Raw genomic sequence first — 27,628 nt, 5'->3', positions numbered from 1 at the left:
CTAGTAATGTATTTTTTTTACATAGGCGTCACCACTTATCAAGACCGATAGGCGACTCAAGGATAAGGGTTATTTCCATTTATTCTGTCCAGTAGAGTCCAAAATGGGGTCAAATCCAAGAGTAATTTTCGCTAACGCAAATGTAATGCATATCTTATCTAAACCTTATCGTTTACACATTAAAATATAAAATGTCTTCATGTGAAAAAAATAATCAGCTTTCGTGTTCTCATTTACCAATCCGAACAAAAATTCAATTAATACATAATTTGACAAAATCTAAACGCGAATTCCATGAACAAAGCTTTTTTTTTTATAGAATTGCACGCCTGTGAAACTCTGGTCCGCTGGCTTGCTTTCCAGCCAGCTACAATATAGTCATCTTCAAGTCTAATGTAAACAAGTTCTTGCTGAGCCGCCCCTTTAAATAATCAAATTATACCAAATTCACACTACTAACGATTAGCACGCTGTTGTCCCAATAACTAATGTGCACTCATTAAACCTTATCCTTGAGTGGCCCTCGGGCCTTGATAAGTGGTGACTTTTTTTTGTTAAAAAATATGAATATTACATAAAGCGTTTTAAAAGTAATGGCTACTATTTTTTTTATCCCATCCTAAAAGATGAGAGGCAAAATGCGTTATTATGCTGACTGAACATAAGCATCCATAACTTGAAAGTTTCATAGCTCTATTGCAGATATTGGCTGTGTGAGATTCTATGAAAGCAATATCTCTCATGGACGTCATTGAATTTTTCTACGCAGAAAAAATTTAACCGATCAATATTCATAAGCAGCTGTTGAACGTTTACTAAGCCAATGCTGTTGATGTAAGTACAGTTAAGAGATGGGTTTGTCGATTTCAGAGTGGCGACAAAGATGTGAGTGACAAAGTGCGTTTCGGGACGTTTATGCACAGCCATCACCCCATCGCTGACAAAAGTGCATTAAGAATTGTGTTGACTATGTAGAAAAATAAATTCTGGAACACAAAAGGTCACTCGTTTAAATGATACCACTCCCGTTTTCATAGTTCTTTAACTTTTTGAGTCAAAGAAATAGGCATTATTTTTTTTAACTCCCCTAGTTTTTTTTAAGTTAAAAAATAGGATGCATTACCTTTGGAACAACCCTCGTTGGTGTAAATTAAAAACTGCGTTTATAATTTGACTTTGTTGCGATATCATTCGAAATAATCTTCCTCGGCTGCCAGATTAAATAAATAAATAAATAAATAACAAAAAATAGAAACCCATAAACAAACAAACAAAAACACAGCTTATATCTGGATTATTAGAAAGTTTTGTTGGCTTTAGCAGGCAAAGAGCAGACTCGATACCGAAGTTTCAGTAAAAATGCATAAAATCGTTATAACTTAACAAATTGAATGCTTTTATATAACCTTTCTCAGTGACTAAAGAACCCTTAAGAATATCTCAGTATTATTAATCCGGCCTGGATTGAGAACAAATATCACAGCATGACCAGCATTCCCGAGTAGCCTAAGGGCATTTTTCACGCAGTCCTCAGGCACTGTACTAAGGAATAGATCTAGAAGTCAGTCTTGCTGATCTTCCCGATCTGGAAGACAGATAGGAACGTGATTGTTTCTGTTAGGGAATGTGATATAGCAAAGCTATATATATATATGCACTGCTACCAGCTAAGTCCGTGATACCAAACCAATTACTGTGGTGGACATTAAAATCCTCAAATGTACATGAGGGTTAGCATCTAAGAAAGAGTGCTGCATCTATGTTGTCAAAAACATGGTTGATTAGGGTACAATCCTGATTCCAGGTAGAACACTAAGGAAAATATGAATAACTAACGCAATATTGTAAGGCTAGTCTAAAGCACATGAAGACCTGGTCATTTGATTTTAGACTGCAGTCATTTGTTAAGGGGAGTGTGTTACGGATGTAAACTCCATAAGGTCTGTTTTGAATGTGGGAAAACAAAAGTTCCCCAAACAGCTGCTACTGCTGCTGATAATAATGCTGCCGATGATGGAAAAGCAAAGAATATGGTCATAACTAGGACTATGACGACAGAATATTCTTATTATTGTTTTGACTCTCGAGTATATATCCGACACAGTAAGACACAGTTAATCAACTGAGAACCACATCACTCTATATAAAAGTATATATCAACAGATACACACTCGAGAGTCAAAACAATGAAAATTCAGAACATATTTCAACTTCAAAAAAAAAAAAAAAAAAAGAAAAAGAAGCATACAACGCAATCATTCAAGCATGGATACTTGAATGTTTAAGATGCAAAAATCTGGAGATGAGAATAAAAAGAGAGGCATTATTCCAGGGAGACTGTCTTCACTCCACGGTTCGTTATAGCCATGATGTCAGATACTCAGGTGATGTACCTATTTACTATGCCTCCCCACGGGACAGAGTTAGACACCAGGGTCGTTTTTTAACGTGGAGAAAAGGTATAAAAATAAAAATTGTCTCAGTCGTGAAGGATTTCTCCCCCACCGAAAGAGAACAAGAAAATGAAGTGCAGCATCTGAAGAACAGATGGTATTTATTTGTTCCCCCACCGAGCAAATTAGGCACAAGGCCGATTTTTAATGTGAGGGGTAAAGGGGAAATGGGGACCAACTCCCCGGGGAGTAGGGGAGTTGGATAGTGACAATTGGTATGAAGGGTTGCCCCTACATTGACCAAGGTCTTATATGTGAGGTTGCCCACACATATGGTCTTTGCTTGCAGTATCTGCCGGAACAGATTGTATTTATTTGCTTCCCCACTGAGCAAATTAGGCACAAGGCCGTTTTTTAATGTGGAGAGAGAGGGAGGGGGGAGGGAAAAGGGGACCAGCTCCCGAGAGGTGGGAAATGGGAGCTGGATAGTAACTGTTGGTATGAAGGGTTGCCCCTACATTGACCAAGGTCTGATATGTGGGGTTACCCCCACATCTGGTCTTTGCTTGCAGTATCTGCCGGAACAGATGGTATTTATTTGCTCCCCCACCGAGCAAATTAGGCACAAGGCCGATTTTTAATGTGAGGAGTGAAGGGAGGGGGAAGGGAAAAAGGGGACCAGCTCCCGAGAGGTGGGAAATGGGAGCTGGTTAAAGGTCAGGCATGTGGGGTTGCCCCCACATCTGGTCTTTGCTAGTCATAGCTGGTCTTTGCTAGTCATAGCTTGCAGTATCTGCCGGAACAGATGGTATTTATTTGCTCCCCCACCGAGCAAATTAGGCACAAGGCCGATTTTTAATGTGAGGAGTGAAGGGAGGGGGAAGGGAAAAGGGGACCAGCTCCCGAGAGGTGGGAAATGGGAGCTGGTTAAAGGTCTGGCATGTGGAGTTGCCCCCACATCTGGTCTTTGCTAGTCATAGCTAGTCCTAGCTAGTCATAGCTTGCAGCATCTGCCGGAACAGATACTACACTTTGATCCCGGCCCGAAGGCCAAGAACACTCAGGTGATATAATGTAGGTTGCATACTTACAAAGACAAAGGCAAAAAAAAAAAAAAAAAAAATAATAATAAATAAAAAAAAATACACGTCGTATTTATTTCCGCCTTTTCTCACTCTTTTTATTTATCCCAAACAAAACATGTTGTCACTTGGACGTAAGAGACTACTATTCGGGATCATATCTATAGAATAATACATGAGGAATTAAGCAGCAAGGTGTCTGTTCGTATTGCATTTAAACTTTTGCGTGTTAACACAATCAGAAAAGCAAGGAAATTGGAATCTGGTGACGTCAACAGTAAAGGAGTGGGATTAAATTTATTGTCGTTTAAAAACGATTAAAATATTGGCACAACGGGGGAAGCGGGAGAAAATATTCAAAGTTCCTCAAAGAGAAACAATGCGTTCGCTGTTTCTTTTTGCCGGCACAAAGAAAGTTTACGCACTGGAGTCTCTATCGCGGTGCGTAAACCTTCTTTGCACCGGCAAAAAGAAACATCGAACGCATTGTTTCTCTTTGAGGAACTTTGAATTTTTTCTCCCGCTTCCCCCGTTGTGCCAATATTTTAATCGTTTTTAAACGACAATAAATTTAATTTTACTTTGCCTCCGTACTTTTGGCACTTTCAATAGTACCCCATTAGAAATCTTTAAACTTTCGAGATAATTTTTTGTTACGCTATCGATTTTCCTCCTGATGAGATTATAGCCGAAAGAGCTCTAGAAAAACTTCCGCGTATATATATATATATATATATATATATATATATATATATATATATATATATATATATATATATATATATATATATATATATATGTGTGTCAGGGGTTGGCAAGAAAGTTATTGCGGTTCTTAACTTTTTAACTCAGATGAACATATCTCTGCTACAACAAAAATTTATTGCTCGAAATAAGTTCCATCAGAATTAAATTGCCAATGCAAAACAAGTGTAATGTAAAAATCTTGCGTTCTGGTAGCGATGAAGTCGATGAGGGAGTTTTTGATATCGTTTAGTTTTTTTAAGCATGTCTCACGCAGGATGTTCTCGAGATGTTTGAAAAAGTGGTAATCGGTAGGTGAGAGGTCTTGAGAGTATGGCGGATGAGGCAGAGTTTCGTAGCTCAATTCGTTCAACTTCTGCAAAGTCGTTTTAGCAACGTGCCGCCGGGCATTATCCTGCAGGAGAATTGGGCTTTTTCTGTTGAATAATGTTGGGTATTGTTGTCGAAGTTTCTGATACATTTCATCCACAGTACTTCGCCGTAATGGTTTCGCCAGCATTCAAAACACTGTAATGAGTGAGACCGGTCGCAGACCACCAAACAGTCAGCATAGTCTTCTTTTGGTGCAACTTTGGCTTCGGGAAGCGTTGTGGAGCTTCGTCGGCGTCTAACCACTGAGCTGAGCATCGCCGGTTGTAATAAAGAACCCGTTTTTTATGGCAAGTCACAACGACGAACAGGTCGTACTTGTTGAGTAAAAGAAGGGAAAATGACACGTTATAACGGCGTTTTTTTTGGTTATTGTTCAATTCGTGATGCACACATTTATCAAAGTTTTTTTTCTCTCTTTTCAATCTCTCTCAAGTGGTTGGAAGTCGTCGTATGCGTTACATCTAATTTCAAAGCAGTTCTTGAACAGTTGTGCGTGGATTGGCTTCGACTAAGGCTCTTAATTGATCGTTGTCAACATCCGATGGCCGACCACTACGCTCATCATCTTCAAGACTCTCGTTGTCGCCACGAAATTTTTTAAACCACCGTTGTGCTGTGCGATCAATATTGCTTTTATGGGCCAAACGCTTTGTTGATATCGCGAGCTGTTTCAGCAACTTTTCAACCTAGTTTGAATTGAAATAAGAAAATTGTGCGATAATTATCAAAGTATACTTACGCGAATAGATATGAAAAATCGTTATTAAAGTTTGTACAATATTTCCATGGAGTACAGGCGCGAACGCAGACCCCACAATTTTATTATACCATCCCTATTTAAGTTCAAACATACTTATCAAAGTATTCTTATGTACATCTATATCAAAAACCCCTGTAAACGTTTGTTTGTTTTTTTCGTTTTTTATTTCCATACTTTGGGGACCAGGCGCGAACGCAGATCCCACAATTTTTATGAACCACCGTTCTGCCAGATCAAACATACCCATTCCTGATCCTCGATACATCTTCTATCATTATATGTAATCAGTTTTTTAAAATAGTCAACCATATAGGAGCCTATTCGTGACCACACACACACACACACACACACACACACACACACACACACACACACACACACACACACACACACACGTTCAGCTTTATATTATATATGTATATATATATATATATATATATATATATATATATATATATATATATATATATATATATATATATATATATATATATATATATATATATATATATATATTAAAGGAACGATAATTTCAATCTGAAAAAGTGTTAATCCAAGGGAAATAACTCTCATTGACTGATATGATTTTGCATCAGTTAAATGCGAATTATTTCCCCTTTATGCAATGTTTTTCTTCCGAAATGAGGTTTATTTTATTTTATTTATTTATTTATTTGTTTTTAAGCGTAACAAAATAATGACAGAAGACAAGTTTTGGATTGCAAACAAGATTGCTTTTATCTGAGTTTGGGATAAAGCATGAGTTCATTTTTTGTCGCGAATACTAGATTTATACACGAATTATTCATTTTATATGCACGTTTTTTAACCGAAATCTTATTTTTCTCCTATTTAAAAAAAAAGCATCTCAATATGTTGTTACTGTAATGCAACGGAATATTTTCTAAATCGATTGTGGATTTTGAAAATTTTAGAGCTTTCAAGATTATGAGCCTGAAAAGGTTCGATAAAAAAATCGGCGCTGTTTTACACAAGGCCACTATGCAGAGGGAGACAACCCCATTTTACTAAGAGATACGTTTATTTTTTTCATCTCATAATTTAGGACGCTACTAATAACGATATTTTTATTAAATCAAAACATTAAAAAAAGCTGCGGCTAATTTTTCTTTTAATCTAGCAAAGTTGATAACATTAATAATACAAAATGTAGTTTTTACGCGACTGTTTTAAGAGAATCATTTTGTTTTCATGTCACAGTTTTTTTTCGACTACATTACATTACACAAACTGAAAATGCAGCGATAATTGTAGAGGAATTATTTTTTCATCTCATAATTTAGGATGAGAAATTTAAATTGTTCATGCAAAATTGTTTTATATAAAATAAATCGCAATTTTTCTTAATAAAAATTACAATTACTCTACAACTATCGTCGCATTTTCATTTTTGTAAATGTTAAAAACTAAATGTTTTCATTTTCGCCTTTTTTTAAAAAAACTTTTTGGAGTAGATTGCTTTACTAAGAATATAAGAAACATTCGTGCAATGGAAAATTCTAATAAAAAGAGATAATGCATGTTTCTTATATTCTTAGTAAAGCAATCCACTCCAAAAAGTGTTATAAGCTTTGTTACAGTAAAAAAAAGTCACCACAGCTTTAAAAAACAGTTTCATTTTTGTTTTATTAAAGAGTTTGTTTGTTAAAATCACTATTTCCTCTTTCAACTATCGTTGTATTTTACTTTATTTTGACAAAAAAAAAATCTTACTATAAGATTTATTTGTTAATTTTAAAAAGTAATACCGCCCCCCCAAAATAACGTAGCCCTAAAAATTCAATTTCTTTTGTAATGTTTTCATTAGCTTAAAAACTATTTTTTAAATAGAACCTCTCCATAATATTTACTTTTTAATAAAAATGTAGTTGAAAAAAAAAGAAAAAAAAAATAGAAACAGTTGCCGCCACTTTATATTTCAAATGTTTTCATCTGATGAAAATATCGTTGGTTTTAGCGTCATAAATTGTGATATGAAAACAGAAACGATTCTCTTGATAGTCGCATGAAGACTACGTTTTGTATTATTAATATTATCAACTTTGTTACATAAAAAAACTCCAAAAACGCCGCAGTTTTCTTTTTTTCTTCTTCTTTTTTTTTAATGTATTGACTTAATAAAAATATTGTTGGGTTTCTCATCCTAAATTATGAGATGAAAAAATATATTCCTCTACAATTATTGTAGCATTTTCATTTTTTTTTAAATGTATTCGGAAAAAAAAGCAAAAATACTGTGACATGAAAACAAAAACGATTATTCTCTTAATAGTCGCGTAAAGACTACATTTTGTATTACTGATATTATCAACTTTGCTAGATTAAAATAAAAATTCGTCGCAGCTTTTTTTTTTTTTTTTTTTTTTTTTTTTTTTAATGTTTCGATTTAATAAAAATATCGTTAAAAAAAAAAATAGTGTCCTAAAGTATGAAATGAAAGAATCAACGTATCTCTTAGTAAAATGGAATTGTCTCCCTCTGTACCGTGGCTGGGGGGAAATTCAAGGGAGATAACTTCTTATTAATAAAAGGAAACAACTATTAATACTCAAAACCGTCAAATGTTATTTCATCCGACATCTAATTATACTAAGTAATTTTAGAGAGATAAGCCCGCGCTCCAGGTTGTACATTTCTGTTAGTATATATAACGAACGAATATATATTACACTGGCCACGCCCAACGGAGAAAGCAATGTCTAGGATGATGATCTCATGATAACAGAAAATGTACTATAATACTTCCAGAGAAGGAGGCAATGTCTGGAAAGATGATTTCATTTGATTTAATAAAGTAGACATTACACTACCCCCACCCCTAGGAGAAGGTAATGCGTGAGAGGATACTCTCATAACAAAAGAACAAATATTACACTATCATTCCCCAAAGGGGAGATAATGTCTAAGAGAATCGTATCATGTCAACAGAACAGATACTACACTATCTTCCTACATTGAACATTAAAAAATAGTACATTAGTCTGAAATAGTATCGTAAACAGAAATGAGCCTTAAAAATAGTAATAGTATAGTTTCGGCTTCAGAATTAGAAGTAATAGTTCACGTCTTGATATGCCAGTAGCAAATGTCCATTAGTTGTACGCACTAGAAGTTCTCACAGAGGTCATCATAAGAGATTAATCACTGATAATAACTGCTGGTCTTCCCTGGAGTCTTCCCAGATTTCCAGTATACTTCACCTCTTCTGATAACCTTTATAAATGATTTTGCGTTATCGCAACAGTCGCTTACTATTGTTTTTTTACTCGCAACGAACATAAGTCTCCACTAGTATTTGAATAGCAATAAGCCTCCTAAACACTCCAATACTCTCTGCACTCACCCAGTGAAGTTATGGTTAGCGTTTTCCCTCCTTTTTCTTTCCATCCACTTTAACCCTTCATGTCTATTTTGTGTGGTATCAACCGAAACTGATTCTCAGTTTTTATTTCTACATTTTTAAACAATTTTATTTATTTATTCATCTATTTTTAAAAATGTATTCATTTAAAAAATCTTAATTAATTATTATTATTTACTTACATGCGTTTTTATGATAATCAGGGAAAATAACAACTCTAAAGATTTATAAAAAAATCGGAATCGGTAATTGTATTGGAATCAGGAAAAATATTTGAATCGTCCTATCACTAGTATTTATCCACTCGTTCCTTTTTACTTGTGACATATTTTTTTGGATGTCATATTTTTAGGGTCATTCTAACAATAGTTATCATAGTTATTAATCATTTTATCTTTGGTAATGGTAAATTAAATTTTAAACAAACAAAACAAACAAGAAAAAAAACATAACAAAATAAAAGAATCATTTTTGGAATCGGAGATTTGGCGTAAAATGTTTCGATTCTGGATATTACAGAATGTTTTGATTTTTCTGATTCTTTATTAGTCTGACTCTGATCGCTATAGGATGTTTTCTTAACCTATAACTTAAACCTGTTGATGGCTTCTTGCAGCGAAGTCGGTGAAGTGCACATGTGAGTAAAATCTATTAAACGAATATTTTTAAAGAAGAGGTTATCTTTGTAATGAACTAATGATAATCCTCCTTCTTTCTCACATTTTCATATTTTGAAAATAATTTAACATCTTCCATATATATACGTGGCATTTAAATATTGCTTCATGTTTGTAAATTTGTATCAGGTATTGCATATCAATGGAATTTTGTTTAATGACATGATGGCAATGGTAAAATCACAGGAGACAAAGAGTCTCCTAGAAAACGTTCTTCTGTATTTTTTTCTTATCGCCCCCCCGTCCTAGTTGTTATTTCTGATCCTCATGTTTCCATTGTTTTTCCCATGGGGTATTTTTGCTTCATTTGAGCTGATGCACCAACCGTCAGCCGTTGTCCCTTGGTCAGAGTGTAAGAAAAAATTTTCTAACTTAATATATTCCGCACTCTCTAACAAGTTTCGGCTACTACCATATCGCAGCAATGTTTATCTCTGTTGATTACTTTACAAGTACTTTAACAGAATGTGCTTAAATGAATTTACTGCACTCCCGACCCCTTCCAATTTAAATACTTCGACCTACCAGACTAACAGCCATCCCTTCACTGTAGAGATCTGTAAATGCTGGAAGATCTACTCTAATAAATTTTGTTCGCGCACTGTTTGCATTTAGAATCCCCTCCATATTATTCGTTTCCCCAACTCTCATAAGCACGCACCAATTTAAATGCAACGAGAAAATATTACTCTACAACCCCCTATTTAGGTTGACCTTATAAATCTAGCCCCTTACGCTTCAGTGAAAATATGCTTGATTTGAGACAACAAAAAGCTGATAATTTTGTTAGATATTTTAGACATTTTCAAACATTCATTTATTCATGCCTGGAGGACTGTGTTGTCTGCTTTCTGTAATCAACCCATTGCATGGTTTTTGTTAATTTTTATGTCTTCAAATATTTAATTTAATTTTCTTTGATTTATGTATAGTAGATCTTTTGTCCACTTCGTCAATTTTTTGACTAGTCTGCGGATTATGAGTTATTCCCCTTGAACTATTTGAAGTTCGAATTATCTCCCTTGAATAAGTTTTTTTTCCCTGTCTTTTTTCTACTTTGATCATAATTGCAACTCATTTTGAGTTTTCGCATCGGTCGCTTACTGCTGATTATTTTTTTCATGTTTTTTTCATCTTTTCTAATTTGCTATCGTGGAAAGGGCGAAAAGTAGGTTATTGTATTTTTGACGAAACCAATAAAATCACGATTGGTAAAAAACAAACAAACAAACAAATAGAAAATACAAGACAAAAAGCAGAAAGCATATCACGCGTCAAATTTTTTCCATCGAACATTAATTAATGGAACAGAGACGTCATATGAAGGAGAAAATCTGTCGGGTGTCGTTTAGAGCATGATTTCCTGCCAGTAAATTCACGACATGACAACAATATTTCCTGGCATCCACATTACGTACACGAAATAACAGAAAAAATTGATTTTTTTTCTAATTAAAATATCTTTAAAAATAGATGTAAGTAAAACAAACAAACAAACAAAAACAACAAAAAAAAACAACAAAAAAACTCCTACATATTTACTTATATTTCCATAAGAGAAATAAGGGATAGATAATAAAAAAAAAAAAATATATAATACAATATTTTGATATGTGCAGGTGGCCGACACTGTTAGGGGAGGGGGGGAAGCCATTTCAACGGTAATGATTTTTTAAATAACAATAAGTAGTCAAAATGAAAATATTGGGCCAAAGTGCAGAATACTTTACATTCTATAACTCGTACAACAACAACAACAACAACACCCATAGCAACAACAACAATAACAGCAACAACAACAACAACAACAGCAGCAACAACAGCTACAACAACCATAGCAACAACAACAATAGCAGCAAAAGCAACAAGAACAACAATAATGATAACAACAATAATAGCAATATAAACACAAGCAACAAGAAGAATAACACACAACAACAGCAGCAACAAAAACAACAACAACAGCCACAACAAAAACAACGGAAACGACAAACGCAATCGGACACGACAACAGCAGCAACAAAAATAACAGCAACAACAAAAATAACAGGAACAACAAAAACAATAACATAAAACAACAAAAACAATAACATAAAACAACAACAGAAACAACAACAAAAACAATAACATCCAACGTCAACAGCAACAACTAAGCAACAAAAAAAAAACAAACATAATACAAATTATAAGATGCTTCTGAAGTTTTGAGATGAAGATTGATAATTTATTTGTACTATTCGGACTACTATTCTCAACTTGAGTATTATTTTCACAATGTTTAACCGATGTAAAACGGATCCCTTTATTTAACCCATGGAGCTAGCATGATCTCGTTCCGAGAGATATCAGCAATTATAATCAAGAATACGCTTTAGGCACTTCTCGTGAGGTTATTGTTCAACAATAGGTCGTCATATTTACTTTGGAAAAAGATTCCAAGAGGACTCATCACTAAGGAAAAAAACGTTTGGAAGCTGGCATTTCCAAGATTGTCATTGATAAGAGCTTGATGAACATTGGTTCTCAAGCCCATAGAAGATATAAAGAAACTTGTCCATTTTTACTGCAACTGGTTGTTTTGATGTATTGAAGCCCACTTTTGCAACCATAGCGTTAGTGAAAGAGAACTATTTAACAGTAACCACTTTTTTTTTCGCTTCACCGCATTTTCGTTTTCGACTTGAAATGGGTTATAATTTTTTCGTTTTATTTATTTTTCTTTCATCCCACTTCTGACACCATGTGCAATTACGATAATAAAAATATTGCATATTGAGAATAACAACAGCCAACAGACGTTTGATAGAGGTCTCTGACGCACGTGTGCTTTTATTCATATCTCAGCTATGACAGTTCCCTTTTCTCCCTCACACCCCAGAGAGTTAGCGATCAAGGACACATAACTCATATTATGTTAATGCTCTCTTATTCAACGACGCAAAAATTTAAGAATAAATCGAGCAAGGAAGTATTTAAAGATTGATGTGAGTTGCGCTGCTTTACTCATAAAACTCGAGCGACTGACCACTGGACAAATAGTTAGGTGTATTTCGAAGATGTGCATCAACACCAGAAAAGTCATGATAATAGGAGTAATCGGAGATAGACTTATTCCGATAAAAGTACTTGTAAGTGTGTGGATATGACATTTGCTGCCTATTTCCGGTAAGTAAATTCAGTGCCTTGATTAGATTAAATACCTTTTTCTCTACTACATGGCTTTGCTTGCATGCATTTTGCAGTGATGCCCTAACGTTCTTAGCCAGATTGGGCATCCAAGGTGAAAAGCTATGATCTGACTTTTAGTTTATCTCGATCTAAACCCGACTGAAAACTTTCAGATTATCATAAAATGCTGAAGAATGTCAATTTTTACCTTTATGGGAAGTCATCAACACTAAAGCAACAGGACGTAAAAAATGCCGTCTCTATTCAATTGCAGAACTCAACGCTGTTTGCGGTGATTTTCTATTCGTCTTCGTTTCTTATTCTTCTCGTTCTGACCTTGTCGTCTTGGCGATCGCCGAAGGTGCGAGCACTAGTTTATAAGTATACCCCCAACACAAAGTCACAAGAGAAAAGATCTCCATTGCGTATAAGTCAGTTGTGCTCTGAGTGTATGCGGTAAAGGATTCCCAAACGTCGTTTGTTGAAATATTTTTGTTACTAGTTGATTAGTTCATCTCATCTGCTAAAACTCTGTACGATCTGACTCAAATCTCCCCGATTTCTCTCGAGAAACTTCCGAACCCCCTACCGTAGTTAACTGTCCAAAAGTAGAAACTCTCCTAAACTAACTCTGACTCCTTAATTCATTGATTCAAAATAGGAAATCTTGTTTGGTCTTTTGTCTTAGTCACCGCCAAATCTGATTAATAGAAACTCATCATTTCCACGCTCGCCCTGTCGTCCACTTCTAATAGACTATTCGAAACTGACCACCGACCCTGAAGCACCTTTCTGTCTCTAGAATTCAAAAAGATTTCACTGTCTACGTTTTGCTCTGCGTATGAATCATTTCGTTCCATTGTCGAGATTTTCACTTTCCATTATTGCGAAATTGACAGATTCCATGAGGACTACATTTTTAACGCAATAAAACCGCATGACGACAATGTGGACAATTAAGTTCCTCATTAATTGTAATATATGTTAAGAATTTAATTAATTCTTGTTTTGTATGTTTTCCTTATTTACACCAACAAAGGTAAAAAAAAAAATTGGTTATTTTCATAGAAAAGCTATTACTCCAATGAGTCAAAACTGAATTGTTTCAATAATTATTAGTCGCGTGCAAGCGATTCTATGTCACTCCGTCGGTCCGTCGGTCGGTCGTCTGTCGATCTGTCGGTCTATCTGTAACACATTTGTGCTTGGCCTTTTTTATTAAGATCAAAGTTCTGTTGTTAATAGATGCTATTCTTAGCTTTTTAAGCTTTTCTTGCCAAGATACAAAGTGTAGTATCTGTTCCGGCAGATACTGCATGCTATGACTAGCTATGACTAGCAAAGACCAGATGTGGGGGCAACCCCACATGCCTGACCTAAAACCAGCTCCCATTTCCCACCTCTCAGGAGCTGGTCCCCCCTTTCCCTTCCCCCTCCCTTCACTCCTCACATTAAAAATTGGCCTTGTGCCTAATTTGCTTGGTGGGGGAGCAAATAAATACCATCTGTTCCGGAAGATACTGCAAGCTAGGACTATCTATGACTAGCAAAGGCCAGATGTGGGGGCAACCCCACATACCTGACCTTTAACCAGCTCCCATTTCCCACCTCTCGGGAGCTGGTCCCCCCTTTTCCTTCCCCCTCCCTTCACTCCTCACATTAAAAATTGGCCTTGTGCCTAATTTGCTCGGTGGGGGAGCAAATAAATACCATCTGTTCCGGCAGATACTGCAAGCAAAGACCATATGTGGGGGCAACCTCACATATAAGACCTTGGTCAATGTAGGGGCAACCCTTCATACCAATTGTCACTATCCAGCTCCCCTATTCCCCTGGGAGTTGGTCCCCATTTCGCCTTCACATTAAAAATCGGCCTTGTGCCTAATTTGCTCGGTGGGGAAGCAAATAAATACCCTTTTCTTGGCCTTTTCGCCAAGATCAAAGTGTAGTATATGCTCTGGCAGATACTGCAAGCAAAGAACATATGTGAGGGCAGCCCCAAATATAAGACCTTGGTCAATGTAGGGGAAACCCTTCATACCAATTGTCACTATCCAGCTCCCATACTTCCCGGGGAGCTGGTCCCCATTTCCTCTTCACACCTCATTAAAAATCGGCCTTGTGCCTAATTTGCTCGCTGGGGGAAGAAATAAATACCAACCCCACATATAAGACCTTGACCAATGTAGGGGCAACCCTTCATACCAATTGTCATTATCCGGTTCCCCTACTCCCCGGGGAGTTGGTTTTCATTTCGCCTTCACTCCTCACATTAAAAATCGGCCTTGTGCCTAATTTGCTCGGTGTGGGAGCAAATAAATACCCTTTTCTTGGCCTTTTGACCAAGATCAAAGTGTAGTATCTGTTCTACTACATGCTGTACTTATTGTGATATAAAGTGGGGGATCACTTTTCTGTATTAATTTTATGTAAAATTATCACCCACTTTACAACCAGTCAGTCTCAAAGCCATTCAAGTCATTCTCCAGATCATTCAAGTTGTTTTCGAAGGATTCCAGGTATTTTTTAAGCATTCAAGTCATTCTTAAGGTCATTCAATTCATCCTTAAGTTCATTAAAGTCATTCTAAGTCATTTACTTTATATTTATTTAAGTCATTTCAGCTCATTTTTCGGTCATTTTAGTTTATCTTTAATAATTTCATGTCAATCCTACATTCACGCATTCATTCATTACACGAGAGCACACGACTAATGGCTATCGCCCTTGTCTTTTCTAATACAAACTTCTGCTTTAAGTCTAACTTCGATTGGACAGTAGCTAAGTGGTTAACGACGCGGACTGACAACCTGGGTGTGCAGAGTTCGAATTCAGTGCGTTCTACAGAACCACGAGTGATGGTGGCACACTGGTTCGAATCCTTGTCATTCCAAAGAAACGTTTTCACTTAGAAATGTTGGATACCTTTACATGGTCCATCTCGATGTTTTTATAGAGATTTGTGGAAACCAATGCCAAAAATAATATATGATTCATGCGAAATGAATGAGTTTAACTTTGGACAATGATATTGCCATTAGGTTCCAGATTTCTCAAATTTCTGTGAATAAGTTTCGGAAAAAAATATTTATAATATTATTTTCAGAAATTTATTCATAAAAAAAATTATTCATGAAAAAAATATTTATAATATTATTTTCAGAAATTTATTCATAAAAAAATTTATTCATGAAAAAAATATTTATAATATTATTTTCAGAAATTTATTCATAAAAATTTTAGAAATCTTCACTTTTATTACATTGCCAAGAAGCGTGATCGATTATAGATGTCAGCAATTGATTATAGATATGTATTAATAATGAACTATTTTTTATGTGCGGAGAAGTGAACAAATCAACGCGTGTGGTGTAGTGATATACTCCTGGATATTAAAAAAAAAACTACGTTGGCAAAGAAAAGCTTTCTTTTTCGAATTGGCTGATAAGAAGAAAGTGTGAAGTGAGTAATCATCTGAGTAATCATCGTTCTTTATCAGTCCGCAACTCTTGAGTTGTAAGCCATGTTAGGTTTCAGAACAGTTTCCAACGGTTACTTGTTCTACACAAGTCCTGGAAGTGACTGGTTCCCAGTAAACAGTTCTTGAGTTGGAAGCCACAGAGCAAAAGATTCTTCCCGTGTTGACACGAAGAAAACACATGCGAGTTTTAATTTTTATGGAGCAATTCTGGTTTCTGATTGGTTGGTAGCAGAACGCGAAGTTTATTAAATAAGGTGACCTTTCTTTCGAGGATACCCTTAAAATGGAGGTTAAGCTCCAGAAATATTTTCTTCACCTCAAGAAGCGTAATTTTATTTCAAACGAGGTATACCGCAGAATTAGACCAGCGGGATCACAAAGACCACGCATGTACGGATTACCGAAAATTCATAAGGTAGACGCCCCACTTCGTCCTATTTTGTCGATGGTTGGTTCGGCGCAGCATGAATTAGCCAAATGGCTTGTAGAGATCTTACAGCCAGTTTCAAAACATTATTCGAGCCATTGTGTTTTGGATTCTTTTGAATTTTCTTCCCGTATCCGAGACTTAGAACTGAATAGTTCTAATAATTATCTTGTGTCTTTTGATATTTGTAGTTTGTTCACAAATGTCACCTTGGACGAAACGATTGACATTTCTTGTGACTACCTATATCGTGGCCCTTAATCTTGTGTCCCCTCTTCCCAGAACCGGTGTTTGTTGAGCTGATGGAATTAGCCACGAAGGCTGTTTCCTTTAGCTTTGACAACCTGATTTACCGACAAATAGATGGCATTTCGATGGGTTGGCTAACATTTTCGTAGGTTTTTGGGAAGATCGTCTTTTTACTAAGATCTCCCCGCCGTCTTTTTACCCGCGATACGTAGATGATACTTTTGCCTGTTTCTCTTCACATGACGACTCTGTAATATTTTTTTGATGTCTTAAATAGCTTACATCCAGCTCTCCAATTCACTATGGAATGCGAAGTCGATAATTCCTTACCCTTTTTAGATGTCATGGTATCCAAAGATTATACGAAGTGTTGCTTTGAGACTGATATCTACAGAAAACCCACCTTTACAGGCCTTTACATTAAGTGGAACTCTTTTACTCCACTTAAGAGGAAGATCAATCTCATTAAAGCCCTTACCCACCGTGCACTTATGATTTGCTCGACTTCTAAGTTAGATGCCGAATTAGAAAAACTACTTAATATCTTTCTTGATAATGGCTACCCCCGACATATTGTTAGTAAGATAATTTCTAACAAGATCGGGGACTTTAATACTAATAGATTCATAGGCCCTTCCCGGTTCCCGGTGTCTGATGTACCTAAAGTTACCATGGTTGAGTTCAGCAGGTGATAACATCATCAAAAAGATTATTCACCAGACCCATAATTGTTTCCCCGCCACTTTAGTCCGCCCTGTTTTTACCACTCGAAAATTCTTTTCTTCCTTTCAGAAAGATGTTTTGCCCACCATTCAAAGTAGTATTGTCGTCTATAAATTTAAGTATCAATGTGGAGCTGACTACGTGGGCAGAACGAGTCACAGATTGGAGGTCAGAATTTCCCAACATGTCCCTTTATATATACGACAGGGTAGGTTAGACTCCTCTGCACGATCACGTGTTTCTGCTACCGAGATCGGTGATCACCTGACCAGTTCAAATAAATGTGCGAGTGAGTACACAATGGAGTGGTTCCCTATTTTGCACTGGGCTAGGTCTGTTCAACATCTCGGATTCTTGGAGGCCCTTACAGTAAACTGTTGCAGACCTGTTCTTTGCAAACAGATGGACCACATACGTTCATTGATCGTTTTTAAACAGGCTGCACCAGGTTAATTTCTACGCGGTGTTTTTTTTTGTTTTTTTCCCCTCATAGAAATTACTTCATGCCAACATTACTTCATTCCGACATTTACTTCTGAAGACAGTCGGCGAAAAGTACTTCAAGTTTCTTTTCTCTTTCTCCCCCCTTTAATCGATCTTCTTCCTTTTCAATTTATTTTTCTTACTTTTAGTCGATCCTGTTTCTTTTTACATTATAGTTGATCTTTTGATAAGGTTTAAAAAAAAAGTAGAAATGTCCCACTTCGCTTTTAAACTATTACAATTCTGTTGTACTTCGAATATATATATATATATATATATATATATATATATATATATATATATATATATATAAGTGAACGTGGCTGTGTGTGTATCTGTGTGTCTGTGTACATTTCCCTACACAATAACTCTGTCAATTTCAAGTCTACAGCCTCAAAATTTGATATACAGGGTACTGAGATTTGGAAAAATCTATGTGATCGGTTTTCGGCCAGAAATGTGGCTGTTAAGGGGTCAAAGTTCAACGATTTGACCTTTGAGAACTTTACCAAACTCCTTCGACAATTTTGGGTCTAAACACTTGACATTTTAGATATTGATTCCTTGGACATGGATTTAACTTAATAACTTAATTTGAGCCCTAAACCATAAATTTTAAGGGGTCATAATAGGGGTCAATGGTAAAAAAATTAACCGTCTTTTTTTTGCTCAACAGACACATACAAACATCCGGGCAACGCCGGGCTGAAATGCTAGTATATCTATAAAAGTGAGCGTGTCTGTGTGTCTGTCTGTGTGTGTACATTTTCCTACGCAATAACTCTTTAAAATTTCAGTCTACAGACTCGAAATTTGATATACAGGGTACTGAGATTTGGAAAAATCTGTGATCGGTTTTCGGCTAGAAATTTGGCTGTTAAGGGGTCAAAGTTCAACGATCTTACCTTTGAGATCTCTACCAAACTCCTCCGACAATTTTGGTTCTAAACACTTGAAATTTTAGATATAGATTCCTTGGACATGGATCTAACTTAATAACTTAATTTGAGCGCAAAACAATAAATGTTAAGGGAGCATAATAGGGATCAAAGTTAAAAAAATTAATAGTTTCTTTTTTTTATTTTTGCTCAGCATACACCTCCAAACACCCGGGCAACGCCGGTCACCCATGCTAGTATATATTTGTTGTTGTTATTTTTTTCAAACGATAAATACGGTTAATATTGGCTTCGCCTCGAGGCTCGTATTGATTTAGAAAGTCGCCCATAATTTGTTTGGACGTATACATAACATTTTTATAACAGTTAGATTACTGTTTTAAAAATAATAAATAAATAAAAATGTAATATATATATATATATATATATATATATATATATATATATATATATATATATAGATATATATATAGATATATATATAGATAGATATATAGATAGATGTCATAGTACACTGTGAACACCAAGAAATCTTATAATCTAGTCATTTTTCTGAACTTGAACATTTTTTTATTGCCTCTCACCTTGAACAATTTTGTTATTCTACTGAAATCAATCATATATCCTCGATACTGTATACGGGTAAAAATAGGACCACGCTTTTCAAGACTTAGTTTGAACTCGTGTCTTTTATCCTTTCGAATATTTTAAATTCTCACAATATGGTGGCTGTGTTTACTCTTTGTCACTCTTTTTTGAACGACAAAATTTCCGTATTTATTATTTTCGTCTCAGCTTAAGTTTTACTAATGCAATCTTAATTTAGTTTTTATAATTTTTTTTTCTCTCCAAATTTCACATTCGCGTTGGTATAGGTCGGCATATGATTTAAATTACGATGGAAATATAAGCTCTTCCCGACCTAATGTTTTCGAATTATTTGCTTGCCTCTTATGAGAGAAGTATGACTGAAGATGTTTGATTTTAAGCAACAAGTTTCGACAGACAAACACATTAGTCTCGGAGAGCGACAAATCTGGGCGCACGCATCGACAATGGCCTCAGTACATAAAGGTATAAAATATACAGCACAAGATACACCTGCAGAAGCTCATAGGTTACATCGATTGAAACGTAGCGCATAGTGATTTTTGCGTTTTAATATTTAATAGGTAAAATGGTGGAGGTTGTCGCAATATGAACGATGTGAATGGCAGAGTTTTGGAGTAGGACTATCGTATGCGGATGGTTCGACTTCTATTTACTGTTTTGCACTGATTGAATGTGACTCAGAAACCGATAGTTTTGGGGGTTGGAGGGAATAGTTATTTTCATATCCCAGCTACACTTGAGATAAAATATTTCATTATACGCAGAGAATCGAATTTCCCATCTATTGAATTCATCAGGCGGCCTTCACTAATTTTACGCAGTCTGACTCCGTCATTAAAATGACGACTCATGTGCCGAGTCAACATTTTAAGCCGTGACTTGGGCGTGACGTCACGGAATAGAATGCATACATAGGCATAAAGATTGGAAGGAGAAGAGGAGAAAGAAAGAAAGAAAAAGAAAAACGTGTAGCGATTAGAAAGTTACGCTTGAGAAGCATGCGAGTCTTTTTCTCTCGCTCCTTTCGAAAACCAGTTGTGTCTGATGCCGTGTATTGACAGCCATCTGCGTCTAGTGTCGTGTATTGAGAGAGAAGTAGCAATTACCTTTTTGTTTCATTTCATTACGCCATTTTTTTCTTCTGATGTGTTAAAGGCGAAATAAATTAATTTGTTCATATAATAATTGAATAAACGATTTTGCGCTACAAAACAGCTTTTGTTTTTTAAGCAGTTTGGCTTGCCATTTTGTAAAGCGTAACGTACGAGCTAACTAAGGAAGGAACAAGCAGAATATTATATAAATCTAAGAGATGATATGAATGTATATGTTCCATCTATCGTCTTTGCAGAAAGACCATTGCATTCTTTCTGGTTTTGATGTTTCGCTTTACTGCATGTGTTTGCACATACGCTGCACCCTAGCTTTGCGGTCCTGTGTATAACCATAAACAGCATCCGACGGCGAAGCTTAAATTTAATTTTAAGTTTTTAAGTAGTTATTATCTTCGGATTTATTTTGACTCGAAGTCATGCTATCTACCACGCTCACAATTATAAGTTCATCATTTAAATAGTATTTATTAAAAAAACAAAACGTTTTTGAATTTTTGAGATGAGGATTGATAATTCGTATTATCATTTGGATTGCTGTTCTCATCTTAAGTCTTATTTTCACAACGTTTTGACCATCATGACGATGGTGATCCTATTTTTCTTATTCTTTCTTTATTCCGTTACCCTTCTTTTCTTTCTCTTTTCCATCTATTTCTCTTGCTTTTGTATTTTGTCTTTTTTCTTCTTATTTTTATTTATTAATTTAGGAATGGTAAGCACTTACAATTTCGCCTCACTTCTGGTAAAATAGTTCAATTAATTGTATTAATCAATTGTTTCCAATAGGTATAGTGTTTCGATAGTAAATTTGTCCAAAATGGTTAATTCGTTATAAAATAGACAGATTCTTCTTCTTCTTCTTCTTCTTCTTCTTTTTTTTCTTCTTCTTCTTCTTCTCGTCGTCGTTTCAGTTTCTGCTTAAGTGTCTTTGAGACTTGCATATGCCACAAGAAGAAGAAGGAAAAGTAGATTATAGCAGTTTTAACGACACTAATAAAATCTGATGGCGTCACGATCCTCCCTCCACATAAAAAAAGAAAAAAACACCATGCATGAAATTGCGAGTTTCCCCCGCTTTTTTTTTTTTTTTATCGAACATTAATTAATGAAGCAGAGACGTCATATGAAGGAGAAAATCCGTCGGGTGCCGTTTAGAGCATGATTTCCCGCCAGTAAATTCACGATATGACAACAACATTTCATGACGTCTACATTACGCACACGAAATAATAGACAAAAAAATGTTTCTTCCTTTTAATTGAAATATCTTTAAAAATAGTTGTAATTAAAAAAATATTCAAAAATAATAGTAAAAAAAAAATAATGAGAACACCAAAATATTTGCTTATGTTTCTATAACCATCTCGATGCAAACACGAGAGAGAGAAAAAAAATAAACGAACAGTGTCATTTCACCATTTATAACCTTTTTTTTTCTAAATAAAAATGGAAACATTGGATCAAAGTGCAGGATAGTTAACATTCGATAACGTGTAGAATTAAAATTAATGGAACATAATTATATATCAAACTCATTAAAATAGAATTCTTTACTTATTTAGCAAAGTTTTGCATTCATAAAGTTTTTCTTCTCGATAATCGACTTTTAATGGTGGCCAACAAATGTAGGCAAGGTGTCGCGGTCATAAAAAAAGTCGATCAGTGAGAAAACAGATTGTAACGTAGCACACGTTTACACATGCGTTAACATGTAGAGACTCGGACACAACACGTTGTAGCATGGTACGTCGTAATAGAACAGAAGACAATTGAGAAGACTTACTCTTTCCGTTGAAACAACGACATTTATTTCTAGGTACTTTTCTAAAAGAAAAAAAAAAAAAAATTGTGTTCCCTCTCTCTAATCTCTGTCCCCTCGAACGTCATCGTCTGCCTGTGCATATGTTCTTTTTATAATCTTTTTCTTTTTCCCTACCGTGACGTCATTTCGGACACGGCGTGGCATTTGCATACGTGCGTCCACGTTCTGTTACAAAATTTTATAGACGATAGACTGCAAAACAAAGCGTTATCTTTACTAGCATACAAATATAACTTTATTTGTGTGTGTGTGTTTGTGCATGTGTTTGTGTGTTTGTGTTGGTGTGTGTTTGTGTATGTGTGTTTGTGTGTACGTGTTTGTGTGTTTGTGCGTGTGCGTGTTTGTGTGCGTCTTTGTGTATGTCTGTGTTTATGTGTGTGCTTTTGTGTGTGTATTTGTGTGTGTTTGTGCGTGTTTGTATGTGTTTGTGTGTGTGTTTGTGTGTGTTCGTCTATGTGTGTGTGTTTGTGTGTGTTCGTCTATGTGTGTGTTTGTGTGTGTGTTTGTGTGTGTGTTTGTATGTGTGTTTGTGTGTGTGCGTGTTTGTGTGTGTGCGTTTGTGTGTGCGTGTTTGTGTGTATGTTTGTGTGTGTTTGTGTGTGTATTTGTATGTGTGTGTGTATTTGTTTGGGTGTGTGTATTTGTGTGTGTTTGTGTTTGTTTGTGTGTGTTCGTTCTCTATCGACCCCGAAACTGTTGGGCCGATTTTTAGAAATTTCACACGAAGGTACTTGATGTGTCTGGGAGTGTTCTTACGTAAGTTTTATATCGGAGTACTTCTGATAAGTATCGATCACCGAGAATCGAAAACATCCGATTTAAAAACGAAGTTCTATTTTGAGCAAACATTTATACAACCAAATGCACTTGTGATATTATCACAAGTGCATTTGACAAGTTTTATCACCGCAAAATAAGAAAAATCCAGCATATAAAATAAGCGGTAGCTTCTTTTATAAGAGAGGAGCATGTTCGAAATGAATTGATATTGAAAAATATGTGATAAAATTGATATAAACGATGATGATAATTTTAATAGGAAAAGATATGTGATAAATTAATATCTAACGATATGTGATGAAAGTGACATCAAAACATATGCGAGTAAATTGATATCAAAAGATATGTCACAAATTAATACCGAAAAGGTGTGATAAACTTACTGTCGAAAGATATGTGATAAAATTTATATAAAATATATGTGATAAATTGATATCAAAATATATGTAATAAAATAAATATCAAAATGTATGTGATCAAATCAAATGATATGCGATAAATTGATATAAAGATATGTTATAAAATTGATATTAAAAGATATGTAATACTATTGATATCAAACGAAATGCAGTAAAAGTGATATTTAAAATTTGTGACAGAATTGGCTCAAAAAGAGATGTGATGAATTGACAACAAAAGATATGCTATAAATTTATGCTAAGATATGCTAAAAATTGATATAAAAAGATATGTGGTAAATTGATATCAAAAGATATGTGATGAATTGATATCAAAAGATATGTGATGAATTGATATAAAAAGATATGTGGTAAAGTGATATCAAAAGATATGTGATGACTTGATATCAAAAGATATGTGATGACTTGATATCAAAAGATATGTGGTAAAGTGATATCAAAAGATATGTGATGAATTGATATCAAAAGATATGTGATAAATTGATATTAAAAGATATGTGGTAAAGTGATATCAAAAGATATGTGATAAATTGATGTCAAAAGATATGTGATAAATTGATATCAAAGTATATGTGACGAAATTTATATATACAGTATATTATAAAAGCTATATGCAAATATGAGATAAAGTTGATATCAAAATACGTGTGATAAATTGAAACTAAATTATATGTTCTAAATTGTCAAAAGATATGTGATAAACTGATATAAAAAGATATGTGGTAAAGTGATATCAAAAGATATGTGGTGAATTAATGTCACAAGATATGTGATAAATTGATGTCAAAAGATATGAGATAAATTGATGTCACAAAATATGTGATAAATTGATATTAACATATATGTGGTAAAGTGATATCAAAAGATATGTGGTAAAGTGATATAAAAATATGTAACGAATTAATATCAACAGATCTGTGTTAAATTGATATCAAAAGATATGTGATAAATTGATATCGAAAGATATGTGGTAAAATGATATCAAAAGATATGTGATGAATGGATATCAAACAATATGTGGTAAAGTGATATCAAAATATATGTGATAAATTGATGTCAAAAGATATGTGATAAATTGATATCAAAGGATATGTGATGAAATTTATATAAAAATATGTTATAAAAGTGATATTAAAATATGTGATAAAGTTGATATCAAAATATATGTGATAAATTGAAACTAAAACATACGTTCTAAATTGTCAAAAGATATGTGATAAACTGATATCAAAATATATGTGATTAATTGATATCAAAAGATATGTTGTAAATTCATATCAAAGGATATGTGATCTGCATAGACGTGTGTTATCGTAGATACATCCGAATATGAAAAGTTTTTCCTTGGCTTTTTGGATGGCTGCAACGTGTAATATCTGTTCTGATACTGCACATCGTATTATTACCTCGATCAGTAGATCCTTCTAGATTAAGACAATTTTTATTCATCATGCATTCCAGAGTACTCTTTGTGTGGAGCTTTCCTACATTTAAAAACGACATTGTATCTAACTTTGCCCCCGTATGGACGCAAGTAAATCGGGAATCTATGATTGTTTTGTCCGTCAATTAGAATGTTAGATTTATGATTGAAATAGCATTTTTCTTCGTCTGTGTCACTTAAGCTTGGACTGACATTTTTGTGAGTCTACCACACCTAGGTTTAAAATAGCAGTTTTCGGTAGTCTGTAAAGCTAATGTTGAAATAACATTTTCATTTTTCTGTCATACTTAAGTTTGAAATGGAATTTTTGTTGAATTATCAAACTTAAGTTTGAAATCGCTTTTTAGTTGGTCTGTAAAACTAAAGTTTAAAATTGTACTTCCGTTACTTAAGAGTAGAATGGCATTATTGTTGGTCTGTAAAGTTAAGTTTGAAATAGGATTTTTGGTCTGTAAATCTAATTTTAAAATAACAATTTCTTTGGTCTGTGAAGTTTAATTTTGAAATAGCATCTTCTTTGTTGAGCTTATATTTGAAACAGCATTTTCTTTGATCTATAACGCTTAAGTTTGAAATAGCATTTTATTTGGTCTGTCAAGCATAAGTTTAAAATCACATTCCTTTAGTCTGTTAAGCTGTTGTTTTAAATTGCATTTTCTTGGTTTATCACGCTTAAATTTGAAATAGCATTTTCTTTGACGTGTAAAGCTTAAGTTGAAAATAGAATTTTCTTTGCGCTTTAAACTTAAATTTGTAATAGCATTTTCTTTGGTCTGTTAAGCTTAAGTTTGTAAATAGCATTTCTTTGGTCTGTAAAGCTGTAGTTTGAAATATCATTTTCTTTTGTCTGTTAAGGTTAAGTTTAAAGTAGCACTTTTTTTATCTGTCAAGCTTAAGTGTGAAGTAGCGTTTTCTTAGGTCTGTCAATCTTAAGTTTGAAATTGCATTTTTTATGTCTGTCACACTTAAGTTTGAAATAGCATTTTCTTTGGTCTTTCAAGCTTTAGCTTGAAATAGTATTTTCTTTTGTCTTTCAAGCTTAAGTTTTAAATAACAATTTCTTTGTTCTGTCAAGCTGAGATTTGAAATAGCAATTTATTTAATCTGTCAACTTAAGCTTAAAACAACATTTTTACCACCAAAAGCGCAGACTGAGTGGACGTATCTTAAGAATACGTACATCCTTATTTGGTAGTGTCTTCCGTTTTTGTTTATGAGAACAACGGAGCAGATAAAATACGTTGGATAAAAAGAAAATCAAAAGCAAACGCAAAACAAGGAAACACGAGTGAATGATGTTGCGACAATAATAGACAAACTAATCATCGCGACATGAATATTATTTGACGAGATGACGGCTATTGATGAAGCTAAGTCGAATGAGATTCTGAGAGACCAAGAAAATATGTTATTAGAGAAAATCCTAATGATAATGGCACCGTGATTCACAGAGATCAAGCAATCACACAACGTGAAGAAATAAGCAATGCGAAGAATACTAATTAAGGTGAGACAATCAAATGAAGTCAGAAAAGTCCGCAGTGGTTCGGCACAGGAAACAAAAAGCGAGACACGATATAATAATAAAAAGATTGTCTGTAAAAGATGGTTTTAATTGCATGGAGTGTTGAAGAAGCCAAATTGAAACCGAATGTTTATCTCTTTGAATTGCAATCGCTTTCGACAATGACAGAGACAAAAAACCCCCTATTTTGTATAAATATATATATAAAGAAAGATCGAATATCAAGTATAGAAAGCCAATAGTGTTTCTATCTTAGCTATTGTGATAAACTCCGCGCTAAATCGGCTCCCAGCAGCTGAGAATATTTGGATCGATTTGTCTGTATTTTACAACCAATCAGACGCATTTTTTGAAAAACAAAAGATGATTATTGCAAAAGTAGGCATCTGCCTGTTGACCTTTATAAATAGGAATCGCTTGCTTTTTGCGATCTTAGTTTCACAAGCCTGCAGTTCTGGGAAAGAAGCTATTAGAAAGGTAAGCTGCATAGTGTAACAAGGTATCAAAAAACAACAAATTGATGAAAAGCGCTAGATCAATGATTCAAACGAGCTGGGACAAATAAAATAGCGAATAAATCAGACAATTCTGAAGAATACGCGCCAAAATAGTACCTCTAGAAGAGACTGAGACTAGCAATGTTACATTTGTGAAAGAACGTGTACAGAGAAGAAAAAAAGTTACCAATTAAAGTACACATATCCATTAGAAACATTTTGCAGCGATTCACCAGCTCAAATATAACAACAGTGCTTCTTAATGAAGTTTAATAGTAAATTTCCAGAGATAGAGATTAGCTTTAGGTGTGATTGAGTGTTCGGAACTATAGTAAAAAGAGAATTTACAAGAAACAGAAAACGCGATGTATCGAATGTATGAACTCCAAGAAAAAGTGATGAGATCAAGAAGTTTTAAAATCGCATTCACCTCAATAACAGAGCTATTCATAAAAATCACGAAGAAAAAGACACGCTTGTGGTTGAAATACAAAAGAATATATATATATATATATATATATATATATATATATATATATATATATATATATAT

Source organism: Euprymna scolopes, chromosome 8 (genome assembly GCF_053919585.1).
Source record: "Euprymna scolopes isolate OS-2025 chromosome 8, ASM5391958v1, whole genome shotgun sequence".
Classification (NCBI taxonomy): domain Eukaryota; kingdom Metazoa; phylum Mollusca; class Cephalopoda; order Sepiida; family Sepiolidae; genus Euprymna; species Euprymna scolopes.
The sequence above is the reverse complement of the archived record's forward strand: the minus strand, read 5'-3'. Positions refer to the sequence as shown.